This window comes from Bombina bombina, chromosome 3, assembly GCF_027579735.1.
Source record: "Bombina bombina isolate aBomBom1 chromosome 3, aBomBom1.pri, whole genome shotgun sequence".
NCBI lineage: Eukaryota > Metazoa > Chordata > Amphibia > Anura > Bombinatoridae > Bombina > Bombina bombina.
Genome location: NC_069501.1, coordinates 999776919 through 999783554, shown reverse-complemented (window position 1 = coordinate 999783554; position 6636 = coordinate 999776919). Strand labels below are relative to the sequence as shown.

The following is a 6636-nucleotide window of genomic DNA, read 5'->3' as shown; positions in this document are numbered from 1 at the left end:
CACTTTGTTTTAACTTGTTCTCCCCCAGCCTCAGATAACAGCAGGGACCACAGGACACACACCCTGCCACAAGTACAATGAGAGTAATGGCAATAACATTCCTAATACACCTGCTGTGTCTCTGCAAAGAAATGTCACAGAGATAAAGACACCAGGTGCATGAAGGGTGGAGGCATGTCGCTTGTATACATGCATACAGCCATGGTCAGCACTGGTCACAATACTCCTCTGACGCTGACACTGCATCTGTTGTTGGTGTTTTAGAAGCAGTTTCCTTTTAAGGCTGCTGGCACTGGGTCCCAGAGCTGCTCATGCTGAAAGTATGCAAAAAGTACCACCCCATCTATCTTTCCCAAATTTGTGCCATATGCACAAATCTTTTTGGCCTAAGCCATCATATGCCCCTGAGTAGTGCGTGAAATGCAGCAATTTTGGAGTCATCTCAGGTTAACACTATCTGGGTTGAGTGTAATATATTCATTATGTCAGGTTTGGTTTTGGTCACCTTGAATGACGTTTGTTGACATGACTAAGGGCCTAAGACAGGCCTGAAACATTGTATGTTTTTGTTCTCTGGACCCCATGTGAAACAATAAAGGTCTTTTTTATCTTGGAGACTGGAATATACTTTTTGTTACTGGATTACAATTGGACCTGGCAAGTCCTGCATTCCGTGCCCCTCAACAAAAGATTGGTGTGCTGTTTTCCAAACTGTTCGGAAGTTACCAGTAGTTCGGCAGCTGTCAATCGGCCTAGAGTAGTTTTGTCCCCCTTGTATTCTGTATACCCTTTTTTAGGAAGAAATCTTATAAATAAATCTTAAGACCAACTTAACCAACACTTCAAATGCAGCCTAATAATGTTTTAAGCAAAAACACAGACCCTGTGCATACAGCTGAAATGCGTTGTTGAACTATGTTTAAGTTCCACTGATTGTTTTCCTATTTATACTCACAACACAGAGCCATCTTTAGAAAGTTGGAGTTTTGCAAATAGTGCTGTCGTAACATTATATCACTTGAACTCTTCATCATTTTGTATCCGGAATACAAAGCGATAGATTTACACTCACAGTGCCCGGTAATCCAGCTTCCTGAATGGCCAGAAATCCACCACGTGACCCGGAAATCATTGCTGCACGATACAAGGTACACGCTACAACGCTGAAACACTAAAGATGTGTAAGTTTATTGGAGGGTCGACACGTGAAGGTTATAGGAGTCGCTAGGAAGTGGAGAAACCTACAGAAAAGGATTTCGCATTCTGGGTGAGTGTTCTCAATTTGATGAGCCTTTGGAGACGTTTTACATAGATGCACTTTCCACCGCAATCCACTTTTTCCCTCTCATACCCTCTTACAAGGTCTATATCATCTGACTGGTCACTGGACTTATTAGCTCTTCTGAACTTTTACTAACCTTATACATCCATTGTCTAAAGATCCGAGCATAATAGGTTTTAAACTGTCCACTATGAACCCATGGCCATTTAGGATTATATGTTGGTTACCACCGGTGTTATTACATTTTATTTTAAGCATTGTTATTTTAATACATTTCTTTATATTGTATGTGCATTTGAGTCCCTCAATAATACTTCCACTTAGCAACTTGTTTTAGTGCGCCTTTAGCTTAATTATGCAAAAAAATTTAAAAGTTATTCTAAGCATATATTCTTTTGGGGCTTCATATAGAGGTGCAGAGTCTCTAGTCTTAAAATTACATGTTCTTTAAAATAAGAGCATGTAATTTTTCGACTAAAATGGCTTTTTAGCTACTACACTATCATGCCATTTAAACTATGTATTTAAATCATTTGTGAAGTTTAAATAGAAGCATGTGGTAGTTTAATAGAAAAATCTCTACAGCTGACTATGTCCAAACCCCATTTGTATGACTTAAAAAGAAACCCTTGGATAAAAATATTGACGAAAAGGGAATTTGACCCTGCATTTGCCTTACTGGAGGGGACAGAGTTAGTGAATGGGGTGGAGTTAATACAAGTTGTTTGGGTTTGTTATCGTTGTTCCTCTACCTCAATACCTCAATTTTTGTGCAGGATCATTGTAGTTGGTAGAGTCTTTTGTATGTTGCATTCCTTGGCTACAGCAGGTGTTTAGGTGGCACACCATAGGATCCGGCTTTCTGAGGAAAATAAAGATGACCTGAGAGTGTGGCCTGGGTTTCTGTAGGACACATTGGTGCAAGGGGTAGGGGGTGTCGCACTCTGAGCTTCAATTGTTCACTGATGTATCTAGTGTGCATGGCTTTGCTGCATATTTTGGGGGGAAATGGGGGGTTGGTGCATGGCCAGGGGAGTGGTGGGAGGAGGGTTTTACAGGTAACCTGGTGTTTCTGGCATGTTGGTTGCGAGATAGGAAAGTATTTTTTATTCCAACAATATGGGGTGGTGTGTGTCAGCTAATTCATTGCCAGTTGTTAAGTTGCTGATGATTTTGGTGTTGGAATGCTTAAAATGGAATTTATTTTTTAGGGCTGTTCATGTACCTGGAAAATGTAATGACTTTGCTGACGCCCTATCCCATTACCAGTCTGTGGCTCCAGAAGTGGAAGCATGTCCAGAGGAGTATTGGAATCTTGATTTGTGTAGATGGTGGAGTTAGTAAAGGGATTTTTAGCTCCATCCACCATGGAGGGCTTATGTGAAGGTGTCGAAGCAGTGACTTGTAAGATGTCAGGCTTTTGGAAATAGGGTTGGGGTGTACTCTGGTAATCATTTGTCATTTTGGGCAGAGTTTCATGAGTGAAAAAGGTTGGGGGTATCAAGGGGTATCTATGTCAGGTGGTGAGGAGGATGGATGCCTTAGCCTTTTTGTTTCAATTGGGTTGGGGAAGTTATTATTAAGCTTTTGTGGTGGGGATGGTAGTAAGGGGCATGAAGAGAGGGAATTTGTCTAGGGATGGCAGACCACCAGTGTTGATGAGGGAGGTCTTTGGGGGTTTGGTAGCAGTTAGATTTACCATTTTGAGTTTTTGTTGTTTCAGGCAGCATTTATTTTAGCATTTGTTGCTGCTTTTAGAATTTCAGAACTGGTTGGGAGGAATAAAATCTACGGTGGACGTTTACAAATGTTTTATGTATGGGTTTATGGGGACTCTCTTTGTCTGTGGTTGAGGTGATCCAAATGAAACAAAGGGGTAAGGAAAGGTTAATCAGGCTTTTTTCTATTGTTGGGGATTGCTGTCCTGTCTAGGCGGTCATTGAATTCTTGGGGGAAGGTTCTTCCTTGTTTATGAGGAGGGGTCCTCATTATCTTGTTTTCAATTTTTCAATAGTTTTTTGTGGCATTTGGGGAGCTTGGGTTTGGGGGCAGTCCCTTTTAGGATTGGGGCAGTGACTAAGGCAGCTAGCCTGGGGCTTGGGGGTGATGTGGTGAGGAATATTGGAAGGTGGAAGTCGGACACTTTTTGTTGTATGTTAGACCGTCTTTTTGTGTTTAGAGTTACATTGTTTTTTTGTGCATTGTTGGGTAATATCTTCTTTAGGGCCAGAAGAGCTGCAGCAGTTAAGGTAGATGGGGTTCAGCTGGGTTTCCCTACAGATTAGGTTCTGTTTAGATGCTTTGGTGTTAGGTGAATAGGGTGGGACCAGGTAGTGGTCAGTATGGTGGCTAATGCCAGGTTTTTTAGGCCCCCTGGTATTGGTTGTGCATGCAGGGGGTAACGATTTGGGATGTCACAAAAAGATTTAGTTCATAGGCTCCGGAATCATCTAGAGAGGCTGGTGTGCTTGTTTCCAGGGATGGTGGTGGTGCGGTCAGAAATTAAGCCCTGTGTGATCTGGAGGTCTGCATGGGATGTTTAGAGTTTAGAGGGTTCGATAAAATAGTAAACTGAATTATTAGCAGTTCTGTGGGGAAGTTGGGTTACATTGGAGTGAGACATGTTTTAGTTTGAAGGAAGTCTCGGAGATGCTTCTTTTTAAAGGATGGGGTTCACTTAAATGAGGTAGGCTTGCCGCTCTTCAACTTTAATCTGAAAATAGGGGTAATAAAGGCCTTAGGTTTGTATGGCGGAGCTCAGTGGTAGTTTTGCACTTTGGCGGGGTGCTGGCCCAAAGTTTTGGAAGTTTTGGATAAGTGCCATGGTTTTCCTGGGTACCCCTGTTTTGTTTAATGGGGAGATATATTTACATGCATTTTAGGTGTAAAGGTGCACGTTGGGATTCTGGGGGCATATACTTTGGGGTTTTATGGTTAAGTCAGCTATTTATGGTTCAAGTTATTTATTTGTTAATATTTTATATTTTAATAAATAAACCTGCAGCCTTTATTCCCCAATTATGGTTGTCTGTGTAATTTGTTGTAATTGAGTGCCAAGTGTAAGGGTCAGTGAAACCCCGGGATGAAAATATTGAAGAAAGGAGAATTTGACCCTCCATTGGACATAGTGGAGGGGTCAGAGATAGGACATAGGATGGAGTTGATACAAGTTGACAAATAGGTGTAGGGACTGGAACTACCATCTCTTCAGGAACTGAACAGCGAGGAGAAGCTCCTGCCCTCCCCACTGGATGTGGTGGTGTGTAGTTGCAGCTTTGTTGGGGTGCTTGCCTGAAGTTTCGATAAGTGGCATCATTTTTCTGAGTACCCCTGTTTTGTTTAACGCCGGAGATACATTTAAATATTTCATGTTATTTATTTGTTAGTATTTTATATTTAAATAAACAAAGCTGCAGCCTTTATTCCTCAGTTTCGGTTGTCTGTGTATTTTGTCGTAACTGGGTGCCAAGTGTAAGGTTCACTGCACGCAGTAGTTTAAAATTCATTTTAGTATTTAACCACTCTACTATTAATTATGCTCCTTTAACTATGCATTGCCCTAGCGTAAAATCTTCTAACCCATTAGGGCATTTTACTGTCACACTATTATGTTCCTCCTTCAGCAAAGTCGTTTGAGAAAAGGAATGGCTGACAAGCGACATTTTCTCTGCATTCTTTCTCAGTTTTCTGCTAACTTGAATCTCTTCACTAATCTATAATTAAACAAAAATCTGATAACAACAGTTATAAAGTCCATCTTTATCCAGGACAGGTTCTCACTACTCCTCTCTTAATTCTGTCAGTTTTCCAGTCTTCCAGAGAGGTAAGAAGCACTGCTCGCCATGGAAGTCTGCATTTTTCCAGGGGGAAATTAAATGTGCCAGTCAGTAGATAGATAGATAGATAGATAGATAGATAGATAGATAGATAGATAGACTGACAGAGAAACAGATAGACAGATATATAGAATAAAAATCAGTAATTATCACAGGAAAAAGCTTACTAGTTTACCAGTACACTATACATTTTTGAGTCACTATTTGCTAAATTTTAATACACATTTATACTTTTTTGTGTGTGTGTGTGTAATAAAATGATTTTTGTTTTCTATCCAGACTCATTATAAATGAAAATACAGGTGGAAAACCCTTTATCCAAACTGCTGGGACTGGAAACGGTTTGGAGTTTGAATAGTTTGGATTTTGGAATATTTGCATTGTAAAATGGTACAGCTTCTAGAGGGGATAGGACCAAGTGTTAACAGCAATATCTTATGCCATTTAGATAATACTTAAATCTCATAATACGGTAACCTAAAGGTAGTTTTATATCATGGTTTATACTTTTGTATACATAGTACTCTCAGAAAGATAGTACAGTACTATAATCAGAAAAGTAATATTTGTTGCTTTAAATAAATACAGTATAGACTATTATTTGTATTTTAGAACACTAAAAACAAACCAAAGAAACAAGCAGATTGTGATTTACAGTTGGGGGGAAAAAAATGTTTTTGATAATTTTATTTTAAAAAAAAATGAATTAAAAAGTTTAGATTTTAGAATAAGTTTGGGTTTTTATATTCTGGATTTGGGGATTTGTACCTGTAGAAGGAGCAAATAATTGTTTTTATAAATTTATTTAGGGCCAACTTACAAGTTGAGGACAAATATTGCAAATGTGAGCTGGTAATACAAGTGAGGTGCGATGCGAATGCAACCTCGCGTTTGAATTGCACGGAAGCATTGCACTCATGAGAACTAGCGCAGCGAAGGGGGTAAGTCGCACAGTGATGGACAGCAGATTGTAAATATATATGTATAAGAATAAATACATATATATTTATGTGTTTACATGTGTATATACACATATTAACACTTAAATATATATAAGCATATACATATATGTTTACTGGGAACACACACAGTTCCCATAGTCTGCAATGTAAAGGCAAATTTCAGTGCCGTTTTTTTTTCTTCAAACACCCCACAGTTGCACACGTTAGCCCCCCAAAGCCCCCAAAAACTGCCTAGTGCAGTTATTTTTTTATTTTTTTTTAAGATGCTAAATTGTTTTAATTTTTGTTTATTTTTCAAAAGGCAATACACATTTTTTTGAGGGGGCAGTTGGGGCACATTTAAAATTAATTGCTGCAGCAAGCTTTATTTATCGCACCCCCGTAAATGGACAAATTTGCTAATTTACGGGCAAGCAATAAATTAGCGCTCCACTTGTAATCTAGCCCTTAGTGTTTTGCTTATTTGGGTTGTTGTATTATGCAGTTATAAAAAAAGAAAACGAAAATCAAATTAAACACAACATAAGTTAACATATAAAGCCTAAAAAGTCTTATC

The 6636-nt window shown here is 39.1% G+C and overlaps 1 protein-coding gene across 3 annotated transcripts in view; it reads left to right on the top strand.

The window, feature by feature from the left end:
- The first annotated feature begins 5075 nt into the window (after positions 1–5075).
- The window catches only part of LOC128654297 (retinol dehydrogenase 7), an 87645-nt gene continuing 86084 nt past the window's right edge, over positions 5076–6636 (top strand). Inside the window, exon 1 of one of the 3 annotated variants that reach the window (XM_053708156.1) lies at positions 5076–5105. The gene's annotated coding sequence lies outside the window, so the exon portion shown is untranslated. Of the gene's footprint in view, positions 5106–5404; positions 5509–5954; positions 6060–6636 lie in introns of those variants that run through there. The other 2 variants (XM_053708154.1, XM_053708157.1) reach the window with 2 other exon arrangements.